General features: G+C 46.8%; 1 long non-coding RNA gene across 1 annotated transcript; it reads left to right on the top strand.

The window, feature by feature from the left end:
* Window positions 1–959: 959 nt before the first annotated feature.
* On the top strand, window positions 960–10510 carry LOC135293320 (uncharacterized). The gene is made up of 3 exons (XR_010355408.1): window positions 960–1780; window positions 9147–9307; window positions 9784–10510. It is a non-coding gene; the product is annotated as an uncharacterized LOC135293320 (long non-coding RNA).
* The last annotated feature ends 10500 nt before the right edge of the window (window positions 10511–21010 follow it).

Here is a 21010-nt window from a genome sequence, read left to right as displayed (position 1 = left end):
TTTCATCCACTTGAGACAGGTGAAAGGAGAAATATCACTTCAGTGGAGAAGGGTGGTCTGTGGATGATTCTGTACAGTGGGCTTGTTGTTTCTCTCACCTCTGACAGCTCGCTTGCTTCCTCTCCTTGCGGGACTTTATTTCACTCAGTTTGATGTTTTTGGCAGGGTGATGGCTTTGGAGCCTGATCCCCCTTCCTCTGTAGAGTCAGTGCTGGCAGGAGTGCTGCACATCTTTCTTCTCCTCCATCTCAGCCTCCCAGCACCACCTCCTGCACCGGGGGAAGCCCTTTGTCACACCAGGATCCGCTGTCAAACAGCTGCCAGGACCTGGGCAGTGCTGAACAAGGTCTGTGGCTGCATCCTTCAGGGCTGAAGGATCATCCCTGGTCCTTTGCCTCCTCACCCACCCCGGTGTTGTTCCTCAGACAGGCATGCCAGCAAGGCTGGGCAGACATTTCCCACCCCCTTCCCAAGTGCAGAGTTTTACAGCACAGGGAATCTCTCTCTGGGCCCCCTGACACTGCAGCAAAAACACTTTGGCCATGTGGCACTCACTCCACTGGTTTGAATTTATTTTAATGCTTCTGACAGGCCAACTTTGTACCAGCAGCTTCTTCTGCCAGATCAGATATTGTTTACCCACCCTGCTTTAACTTTCTGCCATGTTCAATATCTCCTCTCCACACCAAGCTCACTCGATGCCAGATCAGGTATCGTCTGTCCTCCCTCGGCCAGCGCAGAGCACAGAGCTGGCATGTGTCCCCTGTCGTGTGCTCTGGCTCACTCAGCAGAAATGTCAGCACCTGATCCAGAGCTGCTCTTCCTGCTGAGGGCTCGGTGTGCATGGACCTGGCACTCCCTGCCAGGGGGAGCAGCCCTGGCAGCTGCCAGGAGCGCCAGGCACAGCCTGCGAGCCCAGCCAGAGCAGCCGGAGCACCCGGTGCTGGGAAGGTGAGGATGGGACCCTGGCAAGCCAGGCCTGAGCTTGGAAATGTGCTAGTAAAGGGGAGGAGGAAGGGGAGAGGAGACAGGAGAACCGGCAGGAAGAGGAGGGGGAAAGTTGTGCTCTTAGTACCTCAGGTTAAAAGGACGCTGAGGTAAGGGGAGGTTTATCTGAGTCTGCATTCAAGCTGCTAGCCCCCTTTAAAATTAAATAGATAAACAAACAAACAAATAGATAAATAAATGTCAGAACATGTCACTGTGAGTTTTTTTTTCTGACGGAGCTAACTCAACTTAGTCAAGTCACACTAAAAAAAGGGCACCTTTTCTTTATTTACGGGTTCTGATCTGGAAGTGTAAACATACCCAAAACACTTTCCTTTTTAGGCAGGGAAATGTTTCAGAGGAATCCAAGGAACCGGGACTTTTTTGCATGCAATGTAGAGAAGGAAACGTATCATCTGAGAGCAAAGTGACTCTGAATGTGGCCACGGAGATAAAATGGGGAGTTCAGCTCCTGCATGCAAGAGCAGCATTTCTCAAAGACACCTTTTTTTCCTCTTTGATTTGCTTTATGTTTATTTTAAGTGAAGCTCTTTTCTATCTTATTTTTTAAATCTTTGTATAGAACACACTCTGTGACCCTGACAGAGGGAAAGCAGCAGAGTCCTACCTCCTCCACGAATGTGTTTAGAAACAGTGACTGATCAAAGTCGAGCCGCCAGAGTTACTCCTCTTGCCACGCGTTCCCGGCTTTGACAGACTGCATCGTTTGGTGTGTTGATGTACCGGGATTTCATACACTATGAATATTCACGGCGCACATTAAATTAACCAGGTGAGAAAGCACAGGTTTGTTTTGCATGTTAACTCTGTGTTAACGCTGCCCCTAAGTGGTTAAGTTGGTTTATTGCAAGTTAATTAGCCCTCATTTCGCGCAGTTACTTATTTATTTATTTATTTATTTATTCGCGGAAGACTGTCGTGGCTTTTTCTATTCCAGCTTCATGCCTAGACCTTGCCTCTCTATCTAGTCTGTGCTTGCATCCTACTCTGTGTGGGTTTCACAAAACTGCAACATTTTCAGCCAACTCAGCTTGGAAGACACATGTGAGGAAAACACGGATGCCTACTACACATTTATTACTCAATCCAAGCAAGGCTGTGATCCTGCTAGCAGGCTCCTCTCCCTCCACTCGTGTTAATTAGCATTTCAAGGGATGCTTGGTAGCACAAGCTGGTGAAGTTATGATGGGCTGCCTTTTGCATCTTTCCTCCTTCATCGGTGTGCCACTTCACGAACATTTCATCACCCAGGCAAGCCTTTACTCAACCTTGATATATTCTCAAGCCTTGATATTCACCCTCGTGTTGCCATCCCTCTGCATGGATCCATGGAACGTGCCAAGATCACACCTTCTCTCGGGGTAGCTGGTTGCTGTTGGAGGGGTGTGTGGGTGTGGGCACACTGAGCTCCAGCTCCAGCTCACAGTGAGGCCTTGAGCTTCCCTTCTTCCCAGTGAGCTGCCCTCCACCTGCCCTGTGGGGAGGAGCAGGAGAGGAAGGAGGGCAGCTGCTTGCAGCTTTTTGGCTTTGAAGGGCAGAGCCCACCAGCAGAGGGGACTTGACAAAACCTCCAGCTGAACAACTGATGTGCTGGGCTCTGAGGAGCCTTTTAAAATCTTCTTCCTTGCTTTAGCTTCTTGATTTAGTTTCCAGACTATGGTTGGAGAGCTTGACTCTGCTCCCCAGTTTGGTTTTCATTTACCAAACTGCCTCCCAGAGAAGTGGGGTGACCACTGGGACACCTTCAAAGCAGATTTTAATTTCTGAAGTTCTTCAGCTCCTTTTGGGATGCTGTTGAGGAAAAGTGCCTCATCATCCCCAGGGGCTGGGGTCCAAACAGGCAGGGTTAAACCAGCAGCAGGCAGAGTGCTCTGCACTCTGGGCTCGCACCTCCAGAGAGCTGGAGGAAATTCACAGTGCAGTGTCTAGATCAGAAAAGCAAACCTGGTCAATATTGCAGCAGCAGATGCCTGCACGCCTGCACTGCACCAGGCAGCAGAGCAATCCATCCCTGCTCAGCCTGTGCTGGCAGCACAGGGAGAGGAGAGTGAGGAAGAGCAGCTCAGGATACCTGGATATATTGGCAGAATCTCTCTCTTGATTATCAGCCTCTTCTTTCCATAAGCTCTAAAATAGGAGCATAAAGAAAACTGGAGAGCAGTGAATCTTCAGGAAGGTCTCCAGTCTTTGGCAGAGAGCACAGGCTGCTTTTCCATCACGCCAGCACTGCCCTTCACCTTGAATGAGCGACATTTGTCTCCTTTCGCCTTCGCTCCGGAGAGCGCAGCCCGGATCCCGGGAGGCGTCTGGGGCTGCCTGGAGCTCGGAGCAGCCAAACGCCGCCTCCCCGCAGCACACCCAGCGCCGGGGCTCGCAGGGAGATGCCCGGCCTGGCCAAGCAGGGGCTGGGCAGGGCGAGCCGGCATCCATCGCTCCGGTCCAGCGCGGCGCTCCTGCCGCGGAGCGCTCCTGCATCCCGGCCCCGCGCGGCGCGGGGGACACGCGCTTAAGGAGTCCAGAACCCGGGATCCGAAAGGAGCCGGGAGGCTGCGAGAGGAGCTTGGCTCTTCTGGAAGGGTCTTTGGGAAGGCAGTGACAGTGGCACGTCTGTAGGATCCCTCTGATTCGTGAAAACCTGCCGCCGCGTCTCCTTGGTGATGGTCGGAGCTGAAAAGTCCGCATGGAAACTCAGGGACTACCTTAAATACCCCTAACTAAGCCTTCTTAAAACTCCTATTAAAATACGAACGCCGCAGTCAAGACGGCGGGCTGGAGGTCTGCCCAGTGGCCAAATAAATCAAAATATTCCAGATATCCTGTTTGCAAGAGCCCATTAAAGCCTGACAACTGGCTAATAACTAAGACAGCGTGGATCTGAAAGATAGAAAAAACGCGACCCTTCCTGCAAAGCAGCCCGGGTTTATATCTTGCTTTTTCACTGCTTTAATGCAGTGAAGCCCAAAGGGATGTAGAAAAGGGTCGCTGGGGCCCAGCGAGAGGCTCAGGGCAGCAGGGATGTAAGGGCTGGGGGCTGTGCAGCCACAGCTCCTCACACCCCCAGCCCCACAGGCAGCACCAACCACCAGCCAGCCTCTGCCAGGGACCTCCCTGCCCAGCACCGCGGCTCAAAGCCTGAAAAACAGCCCTTTTATCTGCATTTACTGCCTCGATGACGTCCGCAGGCACATTCTGTGCTCTTTATCTGTTTTCTCAAATAAATTAATAAATAAAAGACAGAGAGGCTGGAAATAAGGACAGAGAAAATGAACAGATTTTGATCTAGTAAGCAATTTAAATCTGGGCTGGCAAGCTGCGTTGGCTCATTCATTAATTCTGCCGTGTGCTCAGAAAACCCCAGCAGGACTCTCTTCCAGCGCAAGAACTTCCGACTGCGAAATAAACCCCGCGTAACCAGATTAGCTATGAGGTATGCCTCAGCCAGGTCCGAGGCATTAATTCAGGCATACTTTCTCTGCACTGTTCATTGCTAGAGCCTGATTTCTGGATCAGGTGTTGCTCACTGGAGGGTATAAACTCTCCGAAGTTTCATATCTTCCACCTCTCTCTCTGTATTGGTGCTTCTTGCTCAATAAATATTATAATATGTGCTATCAGTGGGTCTTGATTCAGCAGTTAATAGCAACATTATCAATACCTTGTCTTTCAGTGTCACATAACTCAGAGGTGGCTGGATGGTTTTGTTCTGGAATCACAAAAATTAATCACTTTGGGTAGAGAAAATCTCACCTTAAAACTTCAGCATTTCTAGAGTCAGAATATACTTAACGTGCAGAAGCTGATGGGCAAGATAGAAATCTCTGCATAAGCTTAGTGCAGTCTTCCACCTCGCAGGTCTGTGTTGTACTGAATCACGAGGTGATCACTGTATGAGTGACTTCAATTATGGTATTACCATCTTATTTATCATTTGATAAATGAAGTGGGACGGGGGCCTGTTTGCACCAGGTGCTGTACAAACACTCAGATGTGCTCAGACAAGATCCTGAGGACATCCATAAAGCTAGTGGGACATGAGTGGGAATCTTCAGACAAGAACCCCCTTCCAGGAGCTGCCATGGGAAAAGCTGTGGTCTGGCTTGCCAGAAAACTCTTGGTTCTCTCTACGTGCTCCTGTGGCCTGAACATAGATCAGTGAATGTAAAGTCAATGCTAAGTCTCTTTGTACAGACTTTTTTAGAAGTGGAGACTGAGCAGGCTTGGGTTCCTTGGTATATTTTTTTTAAAGACCAAATCTTCAGCTTATCTGGGTCTCAAACTTTTTATTATTATAACCATCTAAACTAGCGTTTATGACATAGTTAAAATTCATGTATTTTCTCCACTGCAATTTCAATACTTTACTCCAATTTCAATACTTTATTTGCTTTGGGGAAATCTAATACATGATAATGGTAAAGCTTCAGTCATGAAGTGAGCTGGGATGATCCTATGGGTACCAAATCTCTCCTCACAAAAGCTAAAACAAAACTTGGCCAATGAGTTTTCCAGTCTGTGGGGAAGCTTTGGCTGCCAGCACCTTTGACATACCTGCTCTGAAGATGAGATTAATGTCTTTGATTTCCCATTTACATCAGTCTGGCACCTTTCCAATTATCAGCTCAATTTAAATTTTTTCAGGGAGTGCCTTTGTACACAGCATGTGTATGTGTTTCTGCTATCATTCTAAGGTGTGGAAAAGTCACTGGCCAACTAATTCCCAAACTCTCACTGAGCTGAAATTTGGAAACACGAAGAATTCCTTCAGTTTGGCCTGCAAATCTCAGTTTTTGAATTGGATCTTTCTGTACAAAGTTCTCACCAAGACAGTTTTTCTCTGGTAACATTCATCCATTCAAGAGCCACGTCACAGACAGCAAGGATGAAAACATGCACAAGCTACTTTTTTCTTTTCTGTCATCTGTCTCACTCAGAGAAGAAGGTTCACAGGTTGGAGAATTCAGCTTCATCAGAGTCCTCCAATTCTATTTATCAAGTTTCAGTCCAAATAATAGCTGTGAAAATGTTTAATTTGTTAGCAATGAAAATGCTTAGCTGACATTGATTTTGGAGCTACATGTTGCTGAATATAAGCTGCTGCTTTTGCTCCTGAGCCATCGGATGAAATGCAAGAGCATGTTCAGATGCTGGCTGAGATGAGAGTCTCCAAGGTGCATGTGTTAACACTGCAGTGAAGAAAGCAGCCTCATCCCACAGACTTTAAAGAATACACATGGCTTTTTAGTTCTTAGACAACTGTGAGCATCATCTTTTCCTGTACTAATATATTCTGTTTTCTGTTTTCACAAGACTTCAAGGGACAGCGAAATTGCTTCAAACCAATTTCATCATGTGAAAAAACAATTAACAGCGTTTCCAGGAGAGGAACATTCTAGGTATTCATCACGGGTTCTGCAGTCACAAACAAACCACAGGCACTTTTCCCTCTGAAAACAGCATTTAGAAATATATGTTATATAATATTTTATATATTATATTATATTTTATATAATATTTTATAAATCTATAAATTCCATGGGCAAGGGACACAGAGGGGCTTTTTGTTCCAGAATATGTATGTATTTGGTAGATAAAAGACAAAGAGCCTTCTAACGTCAGACTAGATGCCTCTGCCTGTGCTGAAGTCATACTTCAAGATTTCTTTTTCTGAATTTTGATCGGATGACCTTGTTCATATTCTCCCTCTACAGCAGGTTTGACAAGTCACAAATAATTCTTCCAGATATTTTTTAACCCTTTCCACTTTCACAACAGCCTTGGGAAAGCAGACAAAGAAGGGAGCAGGAACTAAATCCCTTCGTTGCCTACTGTATCTTCTCTCATGAGCCCTGCCCAGCACAGTACAGGAGCTGCTGTTTGCATGACTCTCAACACTCAGCTCCCTGCACTGATGGTGCTCCTTGTACGATCAGATGTTTTTTGAAGTCACAGCACGTGTCCCTCTCAGAGCTTCTGCTTTCAAATACAGCGTCCTTGCTCTCAAAATGTGACCAAATGCTTTCTTTCTCCCCTTACTCTTTCAGATCTATCCAGGCACTGTAAGTTCACTTCATCAAGGGATCCAAGTGCTCTGTAGAGGTTGCTGATATTTCCCTCTGTTCCTTGTACCAGCTGCAAACTCCTACACAGTGAACTTTTTCCCTGACACACAAGTCAAAGTTCACTGACCTCAGTAGTCAGAATGGTGCATAGAAGTGGAGAATATGACTTTGTTCCTCTAGGCAGATGTAAACAGGCTTCTTGCTTCTGCTGCTGCAAGGGTAATGTGTCTCATGCAGTTCAGATCCACCACTCCAGCTCTGCAGCCCCCTGGACTTCAATCCTCAGATGCAAACACAGCAATGAATGTCCAAGTTACAACTTTCTTTATGGCTTCTGCTCACAATGTGGTTTAAAATGTAGGAAAACATTGTGTCATTTTCTGTACTCAGACTGATTTCTTGAGCTCCCCACCAACAGCAGACAACTTAAGTGCAGTGGCTCAGAGCTCTGGCAGAACATGACACAAACCCAAACTCTCATTTCAGCTCATACCTGAGCACCAGATTAACCCAAATCTGTGTCTCAACACTGCTAACACATCCCACGGGCAGCAGCCCCCATCCACAGCCCCAGGCTCGAGAAGGGCTCTGTGTGTCATTTCCTTGAAGGGGAGATGGGGAAAAAGTGGTTCCAGTGCAACCCCACACTACACATTTTACTGTGATTGTGCAACAGCAGGAAACACCACACAGCCAGTAGAGTATTTCAAAACACATTGTAAGCGACAGAATAAACCCTTTTTTTTTTTTTTTTACTGGATCAGAATAAAGTAAGATGGGTATTTAAGTTGCCTTACACAGACCGAAACCACAAAGATATGCACCAAAACTGTTGGCTTTGTCCTTAAGGCTTTACAACATTTCAAGTTCTCAAGAACTCCAGAGAATTCACATAGATCTCATCTCCTGGTACATGAGTTTCTTTGTGAAAACTTCACTTTGGAGCCAAGAGAGATAGCCAGACATGCCCTGCATCCTAGGCTAATTGTACAACACTATTATTTATTCCATTTAGTAAGTGTGCATCTGGTAGTGATGATTGCAAAGCCTATAAGAAGGCTGATACTTCCTAGCAAGTGACATTTTTATGGTTAATAGAAACTGTCACAGAAACCACTTGGAGGGGGATATGTACAGGCTTGATTTTCAACTTAACAGTAAATCACTCCAGATTAGAATTAGATATCATGACAAAATCCTTCATCCTGTAAATTTCCAGAATGCAAGTAGCAGTGGCTCTGGGAAAAATTGTGATAGAACTAGGAGGAAAGTTTCTCATTTGGTTTTGACATCCAGTGTACCTGAGATCATGTCTTCTCTGTAAGTGATACTGCATTACAAATGTGCATGCTCTTTCATTTATGGTTATTGTACTGATAATAGGAAATGGTCCTTCTTGTAGGCCATGACTCTTTGGGCAAGAGGCAGTGCAAAGATGGAAGGGGGAAATGGGCATCATGCCAGAGAAATCACAGGCAGCATCAGACCTACAGTGCTGCCAGAGTCTGAGGCATCCCAAGACCTGAAAATACAAACAACTCACCAGCACCTAGTGGTGCTCATCCCATCAGTCTGCTGAGATGAGGACACAAGTGCTGATGCCATAGGTGAGGATGTCTCTACCTAAAAATACTTACTCCTGATTTTGAGCAGTTGCAGACGTCTGTAGTGTCAGTGCCATTGATCTGCTGCTGAATGCCACAGCAGCCTCAAGGCAGTTTTGTGGTGACTGCATTGGTCAAAGGACATAGGTAATACAAAGTCTGTGTGTAGAGACAATGTGTTTTGAAAACCACCTTATTACAGGTGGGAAAATTAGACCACCTTCTTTTGGGCACAGGAAATCCTTATTCAGGACTCCAAAAGCCACTTCTTGAAATGCCTCCAAACAGAAACAATCAGCACAAATGACCAGCATCCTCCTGAAAATTAGAGCTCAGATTTTCCCTTCCATCAAGGGATTGAGTCAGGGTAAGTTTTGTACCATCCACCCTTCAGAAGAGCCTGTTGTCCCCCAGCAAGTGCTGAGGTACTTCTAGAGACCCAGAGTGGTGTCTGAGCCATTCCTCTGTTGTGTAGGTGCTCCTGGCCTGCCTGACATTGCCCTCCTGGCTGACTGCAAGGTCTTGTTCTTCCCCCTTGCATGACACGGAGATGAGGCCTTCTTTCTGCCCAGCACTGTCTTTCTCATGGAGCTGGAAAAGCCACAGCACATGTTTGGGATGGAGCATACTCCCGAGGTGAGGTTATACCCCAACTTGAAAGGGTCCCAGAGCCACCCTCCCATGGAGGAGGCACATCCCCTAGCTGCTCTCTTTCAACTGGGCTCTCCTTCCAGTAGCCAGAACAAATAATCATTTCAACAGCAGTGACACTGTGCTGTACATCCCCCTGCAGCCCTTGCCAAGGCACCAGTCACACACTATTTACCACAAGCTAGAGAATTCACTAAATCTGGCCTGTTCTGAGTCAAGCAGGGCAGTTCCAGCCCTTAGCAGGACAGCCCTGCCAGCTGCCCTCCCTCCTGCACAATGGGGAGAGGAAGGGGACATCCATCTCCAGGGCCCGGGCTGGGAGCAGCAGTGTGTGCGAGGAGACAGGTGGCTGGTGGGGAGCCACAATGGAAAGGCAATTGCACGGCACCTCTTACATAGCACAGGCACGTGGAAAAGGCTGGGAGCAGCCCGAGCCAATTAATTTCCATATTCCCTTTCAGTCAGATCTCAAAACGAAGCGTGTTGCATTCAGCGCCGGGACACTCCAGAGGGGAAGGGGGGGAAGAAAAGAAAAAGGGGGAAAAAAAATGATTCAGCCATCGGCAAATTCAGAGAAAAGGCAGGAGGAATGGGCCTGAAGAGATGAATCAGCATTGGCTTCAGGTGATGGAGGGAAGGAGGCATTTCTGCTCTGCTGCTTTGTACAGCCTGATTGAAGTCAGCCCAGCACTGGCACTGCATCCGAACGGGAACTGCCTGCGAGGCTGCGAACGCTGCGAGGGGAAAATCCGGCAGGCACGCAGGCTACATCTTCATTAAGTACATTTTGTGACCTCCCAGCTGATTGGACATTTTTTTACTTACTTATAGTAGACCTTAGAGATGCTGGGGGAGGTGGTGGCGGGGCTGTTGTGTGGGGTTTTTTATGCCTATGGTGATGGGGTGTGGGGTAGTGAATTTTAAGCAGGGCTGCAGGAAATTCAATCGCTTAATCTTAAATTACAAGCCAAAGCAGTTTTTTGAGATGGAAATTCTTCTGATTCACAGATTCCTTTGCCTCTTTTAAGGAACAAATGAGTAAACAAACTATGAAAATGTTGTTTGCTTTTTCAGAATTTGCTAGCAGAATTTTTTTTTTTCCTGTAGCATTTGGCAGGGCCTCCTTTCCCGTCTGTAGCAGGTAGCTAGGAGAATATGATTCATGATGAATAAATATGGTTTCCAACACTTTTCTATTGTGAGCCTATTGGTTAAAATGTTAATTAAAGTTTACCGGAGATTACAAAACCTATTCCAGTCCCCTTGAAAGCCCTAGTGGAAGCAGTGGCCAAAAATATTTGTAGAGGATATAGCCAATGGTTTGGTAAAATGCAAAGAGTCCTTAGTCAGCCAGGTAAAGCCTCCCGGGATTACCCAAGGATTACTCACAGAGTAATTATTGCAGACTCAAACTCTTCTGTGCCCACTCTCTGGCAATCAAGTTGTTGTAGGAAGAGCAGTCTTCAAAGAAGATAAATAGCCAGACATGAGTGCTGGAGTGGGTGCTAAGAGGTTCTGAAAACCCAGCCCTGGGTGTCATGCCGGCACCAGGCACCCTGAATGAGTGGATGGTTTTGGGAAGAATCACCTGCTCCTCTCTGGGATTTGTGCCTCTGGGAGCAGCACATTTCCTGCTTCACTTGATGGGGCTGTGATGAGGCCATCCAATGCACCAAGCACTGCAGAGCTCTCAGGTGCCCTGCTAGTGGGGCTGCATAAGTGCCACTGGACCAGGCAACCTTTCACATCAGGAAGCACAGAGAAGAGAGAAGGTGTTAACTATCAGCACACTCATTCCCTCACATTAAGTCACCGAGAGTGTTCTGTGGAATAAACATCATGAACTGAGTCATTACAGGAGATTTTTGTTCATTTGTTTATTTTCTCGATACATCAGACCTGCCTGACACAGCCATAATGCAGTCATTGTAGTTAAAATTATTCTCCCAAAGAAATAATTACCAAGCAGGTAATATTGTCTTAATAAATAATACGTACATAATCACACACTTCTCTAATTCTATTCAACCCAGAAAAAAATTCTGTAAAACAAAAGTGGCTTTCCTGTTCCCTCCTCCCCTTTATTTTCTGAATCAGGACATCCATGCATTATTGAGGCCTGCTCAAAATGGAGCTGCCTTTAAAGCAGAGTCTCTGTATTGAGGATTATGTGTGGATTATTGCTGGGAGATCATTCAGCACCGGAGCTCAGCATTTACCCAGAAATCATTTGTAATACCAGTTGCCCCTTATTTTGGCTAATAGCGGCTGTAAGGACAATTGGATCAGCGCCGTGTACCTGTCAGCGGCGCCGAAATTCCCCGCGCAGCCCGGAATTGTGCGCGGCACGATTACCGAGGGAAGCTCAGCGCTGCGCCTTATCTCCCGTGTAAATCCTCTTAATGCCGTGGCTGCCGGATCCCCCGCACGCCGCGGAGCCAGCACCTCCCTGGGGGAGCTCTGCCTCCCGAGGAACCCATCCCCAGGCTGGGGACACCCTCGGGAAGGGGCACCCACACCCGGCTGAAGCAGGATGCGGATGCAGGAAAAACAACGTGGGAGGAGGGAGGAGATGGAGGGCACGGGAAAGGCTGCCTGGTGTCCATCAGCTCCTACCCATGCTGATTCCCAGAGGGGCTTTCAAGTCCCCACAGAAAGCTCACCCACCCCTCCTTTCTCCATCATCTCCTCGCTCAGAATGAAGGGGACAGGTTTCCCAAATGGGGCAGAGGGCCCAGCTTGCCCACCCACACCGGGGATCCCGCCACCATGAGCGGGCCACACGCCGAGCCTGCTCTTTGGAAAAAGCCAACCTTTCCCATGCCACAAAAGAAGGATCGCTGCAGACCTCAGCCCACTGCATCTCCCTGCCTCGGCAGCGGGTGTTTTTAAACAAATTCCTGCCTGACTGAGAGGAGGGAGGAGGGGGGAATTTAAAAAAAAAAAAGGTTCCTCGGGTTTTATCCATTTTGCATGCACATAAAAGATGAACTTCCCTTTGGAAACAAAACGCACAGAGTTGCGGTTTGAAAGGGGCCTCAATTTGGCTTCGACCGGGTGCAACTAATTGCAGCGGCGAGCGCCGGCAGGTGCGAGCAGGCAGCTGAGGAGCCTCCTCCTCCCCCAGCCCTGCCAGCCCTGCCAGCCCCGGCACAGGCCATGGCCGGGCCCTGTGGCACCCAGGAGATGTGAGGGACGGGACCGCAGCGGCAGCGGGGTGTTCGCCACATCCGCTCTGCTCCTGCATTTCTGTTCAGTGTCAGCGCGGCTGGAGAAGGTCCAAGAAGGCCCTGGAAGGTTCTGAAAGGTCCCAGAAGGTTCTAGAAGGCCGTGCAAGGTTATAAAAGACTGTTGGGGCCAACCTGTTGGGGACAGGATGACACTTGCAAGTTAAGAGCCTCTCCCAGCCCCTCTGTCCCCAGCTATAGTTGCACCCTGCTACCATGTCAGGAGACAAAATTGTGGCTACAGCAAAACTGCAAACACTTCCCATCTTTCTTTGATTTTCCCCATTTCATGGCTAGGGAGAGGCTGTCTATACCCTGTGTTTCTTGTTGACCTCCCCTCCATCTGCCCTGAGCTGGAGCACACAAGGGTTTCACCACAGACTGTGCAGGTCCAGGCCAGGCATTCATCTCCATCCATCACGGGCTCCCAAGCCAGCCACTGTGCTTCATTTTTGGCTGCTCCAGAGCATCCCTGGTGCTGGGCTGGTTGTTTTCTTCATGGAATGTCTGCATAGACCTTGCAGCAGATGGAGGCAGTTTCATGGTCTGTCACTGGCGGGCCAGGAGCCATGCCTTGGCTCACTGCTGCTCTCCAGGACAACTTCACTCCAGACAGGGGTTGTTTCTTCCTGTTCTGATTTTGGGATGCTCCTTGCCCTGGCCAAATTCAGCACTGCACAGCAAGAGAAACACAAAGAGCACTTTATCAGTATCTTTCCTGAAAGCTCATTTTTCCTGCAATGCTTTTAGGAGGGCAGAAAATTACATTTGCCATCTTAATTCTTTTATTCTTTTAATGTCTTTAAAGAAGTAACTGAATCACCGAGATAATGCACAGGCTTGCATGGAGGGGATCTGTGATCCTGTCGCCCACACCCTTCTCCTCCCACTCTTACCAATTTGTCCTCTTACTACTTAACAGCCCAGGATATGAAATGAAGTGTCACGAGTCACTTTGGGCAAGTGCTGCAAGTTTTCTGCATGGTGTCTATGTGCTTCAAGGGCCCATGAGTCACAGGGGTATTCCAAAGGAAGAGCAAGCTGGCTTGATAGTCTAACCCCAGCTCCTGAGTAATACATGCACTGAAGGACATCTCTGAATTCATTCCTGAATGAACTAGAGCACATCTCTGGCAGGGAGGGGGGGGGTGGAAATCTAATCCTGATTTAAAGTTGCTGGTGATAGTCCCCACAGTCCTTGGTAATTAGTTCCACTGGTTAATTACCCTCACTGTTAAACATCTGCACCTTATTTGTAGTCAAATTTTGTCTGGCTTCCAACTTCCAGTTGGATCATATTATAGTTGCGTCAGCTAGATTGAAAAGCCTTCTATTATCACATTTCTGTTCCCCATGTCAGTACTTAGAGGCTGTGATCAAGTCATCCTCTCAACTTTGTCTTTGTTAGGCTAAACAGATGGAGTGTCTTCTCCAGTCTGTCACTTCAAGCCACATTTTTCCAGTTCTTAGCCATTTTGTTCCATGGCCTTTCTTGGATTCATCCTCACCTCATCCACAACCTTCTTGAACTGTTAGACACATTTATCTTTCTCATCAATCCTCTCTAGATGTGGTGTTCCCTGCAGTCATAGGACTGTTGTTTGTATTCTGCTTCTAGATGCAAATCCTAGTGTTTGCCTACATTGAAAGAGAGTTTTGGGGTTGTGCCCATCTCATTAAGTGATCCTGACCATGGTGACCCATCCATTTCACTCTTCAGCTGATGTTCCCACTGGTTAGTTTTCTTATACATGGCAGGGCTGGACATGCTGCCTTCCCTCCCCTTTGCTGAACTTTCCCATTGCAGCGCTCTGAAAGGACTGAGGTGGGAGATAAGAAGTGCTATGAGGGTGGGAAAGTCCAACACTCAGCTTTTGCCTCTGCAGAAAACAGATGTGTCATCTTTTCCATTTCCATAGTGCCAGCTGGCTTAATTTATCAATGAAAGAAGTTACCCCTGTGGGTGCAGTGGGTTCTTGTTTCCCTCCACCATCGTGTATGGCAGAGATACCCTGCCTAGATTTAAACAAACTGGGTATCAAAAGCACCACTGCATCTCAAAGCCCAGCCAGAGCACACCAGCACGATTCTCAGCAGCTCAGCCCACACAGAGGTGGATCCTATTTCTTTTTAAACAGCACTCAGCTGAGGAATCAACATCTTCCATGGATTCCCAGGGAGCAGTAAGCATGCTATTTATGGTGTGCAAACTGCTGTAAGGAGAGCCACCAAAAAACCATCCAGACCTTTTTTATCCCCTGAGGGGAGCATGGAACAGCTTTCCTTGTGCCCGCTCACAGGATGGAGCTGCAGCTGTGGCTCTGCAGCCAGGTCATTTTTGTTTGCATAACCACACACAGGACACAGAGGCACACACAGCTCAAAAGCACGGAAAAATGCAGCAATGCAAGCAGTCCATGGGCATCTGTACCTGTTTCCTGGCTCAGGGAATGTGACTGCAGTGTTATTTCCCTGTGATTCCCAGAGGCTGTGCACTGAATCCTCTGGCTCATGTCATGGGTGAAACGCCACACAGCAGGGTCAGGGTTTCCAGGTCTCCAGTCCCCAAGCATCTGGGAGGCAGCCAGTGGGAAGCTGAAAGTTAATGCAGGGCTAGCTCTACTTCTTTCCTTTTCAGTACTAAATTGCCTCAAAACCAGCTAAAGCTTTACTGGCAACCCCAGCGACTTCTGTAGGTGTTACACAGATGTTGCAGGGTGACAGAAGAGAAGTAGTGGGCAGAAGTGCTTCTGTGGCAATTGCCCTCACTGGATTTGCCCATCATGTGCAGTTGCCTGAGGATATCAGTTACAGGAGCACATCCTGGCACTGTGCACAGTGCCACTTTCTGACTGTCTTGTTCCTGGGTTGGGGAACAGCCATGTTGTAACTGAGGATGACCTGTGCTTTGGGTATCCCACATGGAGCCTAAATTGTGCTGAGCAAAGCCTTGGGACCATGTGAATGAATGGGAGTTTTGCCAGTGACTTCAATGGATCTATGATTTCACCACGACATGTGTCATGCATTAGCTACATCACTATTGATGTAACAGGCTGAAAACCAAGACCTGGCCTGTGCCACTTGAGTCAGGGAAGGAGTGCTGATACCAGTATTTGGGATGCAGCCAGACACAGATACGGTACTTTCATTTTTGGTTTAACTGCAACCAGGTTTGGGGGTTATGGGGTTTTATCACCATGGTGAAAATTGTCACCCCCCACCAAAATAGTGATACTGGTGCAAAGACATTTGGGAAGCAGACACATTTTTCATGCCACTGTAACTGGGATGTGCTGCCTAATACACAAGTGTACCCTAACATTCATTTCACTAATGCTTACAAAGCACTCTGAACAAAATAAAAGCACTATATTGTATCATGACCACATGGACTGAAACATTATTTTTATAGCATGAAATACTATTTTAATGCCATAAAAATAATGTTTAAAAAAGCAATGTAAATAATTGATTGCAGAGATCTCAGTAAAATTAACCACACACAAAAATTTAAGCTAGTCCCTGCACAATTCTAATATATACCCCAAATATCTGGACTTAATGACAGAAGCCTGGTAAACATTTCAGTTGCGAAACAGAAAAAAAACACGGTTTGAAAATAGCATCTCCTTTCTGCCATTTTATCGTCTCACAGTCCAAATAACAGTGAAAAAGAACCCAATCCAATTCCCATAGGCCTCATTAATGAACCTGCAAAGGGAATGTGCTGGAATAGCTGAGGGCTCTCACTCCATTTAAAACACGTAACAAACCCAAAAAAATCACTTATCTTCGCTGCTTTCAGGATATACAAAGTTTGTGTTGAGTACTCTGCAGGTGGAGATTTCTGGCACAGACAAAATGCTACATCTTCCAGGCTTCCCACTGCACCCCTTGCCGAAGCCTTGGTGCAAAGCCAGAGCCAGGTTCTGCCTGCCCACAGAAGGTGGGCACCTCCTCTGTTTAGCCCCAGTCCTCCCAGTGAGACCACTCACAGCCAGTCATGTCCAGAGGCTGCTGGCAGCTGCCCCGAGGGCTGAGCTGCCCAGCTATTCTGTGCTTCCTCGCTGTGCATCCTCCACCCTGCACGTGCTCTTCTGAAGCATATTGACAAAGGTTTCCATGTCTCTGCTTAGTTTAGACCTGGGATCAAGAGCTGAGGGGGTGATGCAATGGCTTCTCTGCCCCAGAGGTGGGCAGGAGGTCCTGGGGCACATCTTGGTTTTCCCCTTGCTGTGGAGGGAGTTGGGAGCAGTTGCTGGACATGGCAATGTTGCTTTGGGAACTGCAGCCATTCATTCCCAGATGTGGGAATTCAAGTAAATCCACCTGCACATGAGCCTCACCTTTCCTTGCAGTGATGTGAAAAGGTGCAGCCTAAGCTATAGCCTGACTCTCCAAGCTGTTGCATTCTTCTGTCTGTATCAATTTAGCCATTAGATCCTACAAAAACCAACATGGGTGATCCAAAATGAGTTATCTGGGTTGGGGATCCTGGCTCAGCACAGCACAAACAGAGGACCAGATGCAAACCTTTACTTTGGATGTCTGCCATCTCAAATATACATGAGTGGAGCTAATTCTGTTCCAAAGAAAATTAAAATTGTCTGGGTTTTTTTTTTTTCCCTCCCATGTCCTTTGCCTAGTCTGTTTTTGTTTATTAAGACCAGGGTTACTCATTCTTTTATCTAGGTCTTATTTATGATGACTGAGTTGCTAGGTCCCTCCTGCTTCACCAAATCCAGTCCCCTGTTCTTTTAGGCAGTCACATCGTATAATGCCACTCAAACTGAACAAGTGCTGTCTAAAGACTAGTTGCATATTTATTTTTTTGTTGTTGTTCCCTCTGCTTATACTGAAAAGATGCTCCAGAACCCCCTGTTTCAATCATGTCTTTTTCTCAGCATGATGGCAACTCCAAATAAGGGAAGGCAGTCCAAAAGGAATAAATAATATTGTGTAGGAAAGAAAAGCAACTAACCTACACATTATCATTAAGAAACAGGACGTGACAGGCAGTATAATGTTTCTGGTTTTGTTGTGAGTCAGGAAGATGAAGGTCATGTGATATCAGCTCTCTCTGTAGCACAATAAACCTTATTAACATTATAAGATAAAAATAAATATTCAACAATTAAGGGGAAAAAGGGTCACACGTTTGCATCTGCTGGGGATTATTGACAGCAATCTGACATTACCGTCAGCTAAACCCACTGCTCTATTTTGTCCAGAGTTTCTAAAGCCATTATATAATGATCAGTCTAATAAAGTCTAGATTAGAGGTATTTCTCCTGTGTACAAAGAGATTGGCTTTTGGGTTGCCTTGTGGAAAAGCAGCATTATTCTTAGGGAGAGAAAGGGTTAGTTGTCTCTAGCACCAATCCTGATGAAAAATGTAAACTGTCTGAGGCCATTTCAGACCTCCGGCAATATTTTATGCTAACAGGTTTATGTCTGAATTAACAAAGTTCTCTAACCACTCAGTCTGTTAAAATGCAGTTATTTTTAGTCCCCTTGCTAGGAAAGCATGTGCCAACCTGAATTTGGATTCTATTTATTACCATTTGCAATCACCTGGTGTCAGAGGCCACGTGAATCCTGTGAGTTTATCTGATTTGAGTCTGGAGCATCCAAATGTACCTTTCAACTTGTTTCTTCATGCTGTGCATGTCTAGAGTGTTTTGCAGTAATACCATAAGCCCCTACAAGTGCACAGAGTGATAGGAAGGAGCAGAGTAAGATACTGTCCCTTGGGTACCACATAGCTCAGAGGAAGGTGCTGAATTTGAATTATTCCATATCCACTGACCCAGCATCAGAATGCAGGCTTCCTTCCTTTTCTTTTTTTTTTTTTTTTTTCCCCTTAAAAAGGATGGGGGAAGAGTGGTAGGGAGGGGGGACTGGGGGAAGATAACATCGAAGATGTTATCAAGCCAGGTGTCACTGAGTACAACTCCTCTGGTTTTTACAGTGCTCATGAAGATTAGCACCGCAGGATTGGCATCCAGCAGCTGCTGCTCCAAGTCCTGGGGCAGAGTGAGGGTGAAGGACCCTGTGGCAGCTCCACTGTGGTGGGAAGCTGTCCCTGTACCTGGGCTGCAAGGGCTGCTGTGGTGTCCTCACAGACAGGGGTGGCTGCAGACACAAGGCACTGCACTGACACAGCTGCATCACCTCCTCAAACTGAGCCAGCCCAGAATGATGCTTCGCATTTCTCAGTGTTCATTTTAATTAAAATCTTCCAAAAACTTTACTCAGCTGTGACATCCATTCTATTTCTGCTATTTTTTAAAAAACACGGGGGGGATTTAAACCCTGGAGGATAGTCTACATTGGCCTGCAAAATCACACTAATTCTTTTCAAAAACATTGCTACAAACACTTTTCTTGCCTGAGAGATAAAAGCAGTTTCACGTGGCTACCAGAGGTGGGACTCAACTATTCTTTAAAACTGTGAAACTTTTTGCATGAAGCAGTTTCTCAAACTATGTTAAAAATAAGCTAACCCCGTTTGCATTATCACCTTTGTCACAGAGATTGTGATTTCCTCCAGAGCATTAGAGAGATGCTAAGACATTTTTCCTCTTGCCAGCTTAGGCCAAGCCTGAGATTTGTACCCCAGACTTTGGCTGAAAAGCCAATACTGGAAAACTTCAGTCCTGAAAACAACTTTCTCAGCCACACCAGGGGCTTGTCTGCAAGAAGAGGCTGCCATTGCAATGGGCAGGGAAAGCCAGTTTGGCTGGCAAAGGCTTCCAGATGAAAACATACCCTGCACTGTTTCAGGCAGCTGTTACCTTTTCTCCAAAGGCTCTGTCTGCACCCAGAATATTTTGCAGTCAATGTTCCTGACTAGGTCTGGCACAGTCCCAGCCCCAGGAACACTGGGAGCCTGGCTGCAGCACCCAGGATCCCCAAAAACTCTCTGGGTGGGAACTGGCTGCACCCAGGACCACTTATCAACCCCAGACAGGGTGAGTGACTCCTGTCAGCCACGCCTGGGAGCACCTGGTATTGTTTTAAGCTCTTCACCAACCAGATGAGGCACAGGCAAGGCAGGGGGTTCCAGCATTTTGAAGAGACTCTGTACCTACTGCTTCTCCACTTTAGGATTCTTGCATTTGCCAACATGAATGCTGTTGGAAGGCAGGGAATAGAATAAAAGCAAAATTTCTGAAGTTCTGCAGAGTAACCAAGTAAGCTTTGACCTGCCTGCATTAGCAATGAAGTGACTCACTGGCCACTCTTATGTTATTTTTGCATCTCTACTCCCAGATTCCTCACTATCACTGCTTTTAAAAGCTGTGGCACTGGTCCCAGAAGCAGCTCTCCAGAAGTGGGGCACAACAAGAAAGTTGTCCAGGTAGGGGCACAGACCATGCCCAAATTTAAATGAGCAATGCATGTCTGTAGGCTTCTGTATCATATGGAATTTGAGAGACAGACACATGGAAGCACACGGGCTGTGGTCATTAGCCAGTGCTGGATATGCCTTTTAAACCCTAGCACAATGTGATGTGCTATGAAATACCTAATTACATACCCTGCTTAATTTTACTCCCTGTCTCCTGCACAAATGCACACATGTAGCATAAGGTTCAGAGCTGCTGCCATGCAAAATTCATGAGGACTCCATGCTGATAATCTCACACTCTGTGCCGAGGGCCTGGAGTCACCAGGCTGAGCATGGCATGGAGCACAGAGAGCTAAAAGACTGAGCCAGGATCCAACTGTGCTGCTGCCATGTGCTATAAAGGTAACTTTTTGGTTGCTTTTGATTCCATCCCTTATGGAAGGAGGTAACATTTGTTTTATTTTCCTTGGAGGAAAGGTACATATTTGCCTTGAAATTTCAAAAGAATTAAGTCCTCCTTCACGTCCCAGTTAGCTCTTAGTGCTTTTGGACTGTGCCTGTGTAGCACTTTTCTAAAGTGCTTTTAAATCCAGGAACAGATATAGGTTGTGCTTGTGCCTGGAGACTGCAGGTGCCCAGGAATTCTTCCACACAAGCCTGGCAGGTTTCTTTCTCCTTTGCCTGACGTAGTGCAGCCCCACTGCAAGGTGCTAGCCAACAGCAATTAGTTTTGGAGGGTCAAGGGACTTCAGAGCAGGGGGGGAAGGGGTGTGTTTTCAGGGCAAAAGTTGGCTTTTGTTTTTTCTTTATGCAAAATTCATTCAGGACTTAAGCATTCAAGCATGCCTTTCCTTCCTTCGCAGTGTGCAAGAGAGGTCCCCTAGCCAGTGCCAGTCAGTGGAAAAAACACCATTCTCTCCCAGCCTTCTGATACTTGCTCTCAACCTGAGCTTCCCTGCTTCAGCAAGACATGTTTGTTTAATTTTAGATCAGTGATGTTCTGCTCTTAGCCAGTTACCATTAAAACACTCTTACGTCAGGCAAAAGTAAAGGTAGGTGTTTATTTACAACCCCCAAAACAAACCACACAGTTTAAGAAGATGC

This window comes from Passer domesticus, chromosome 2 (assembly GCF_036417665.1).
Source record: "Passer domesticus isolate bPasDom1 chromosome 2, bPasDom1.hap1, whole genome shotgun sequence".
Classification (NCBI taxonomy): domain Eukaryota; kingdom Metazoa; phylum Chordata; class Aves; order Passeriformes; family Passeridae; genus Passer; species Passer domesticus.
This window is presented reverse-complemented; position numbering and strand designations above follow the sequence as displayed.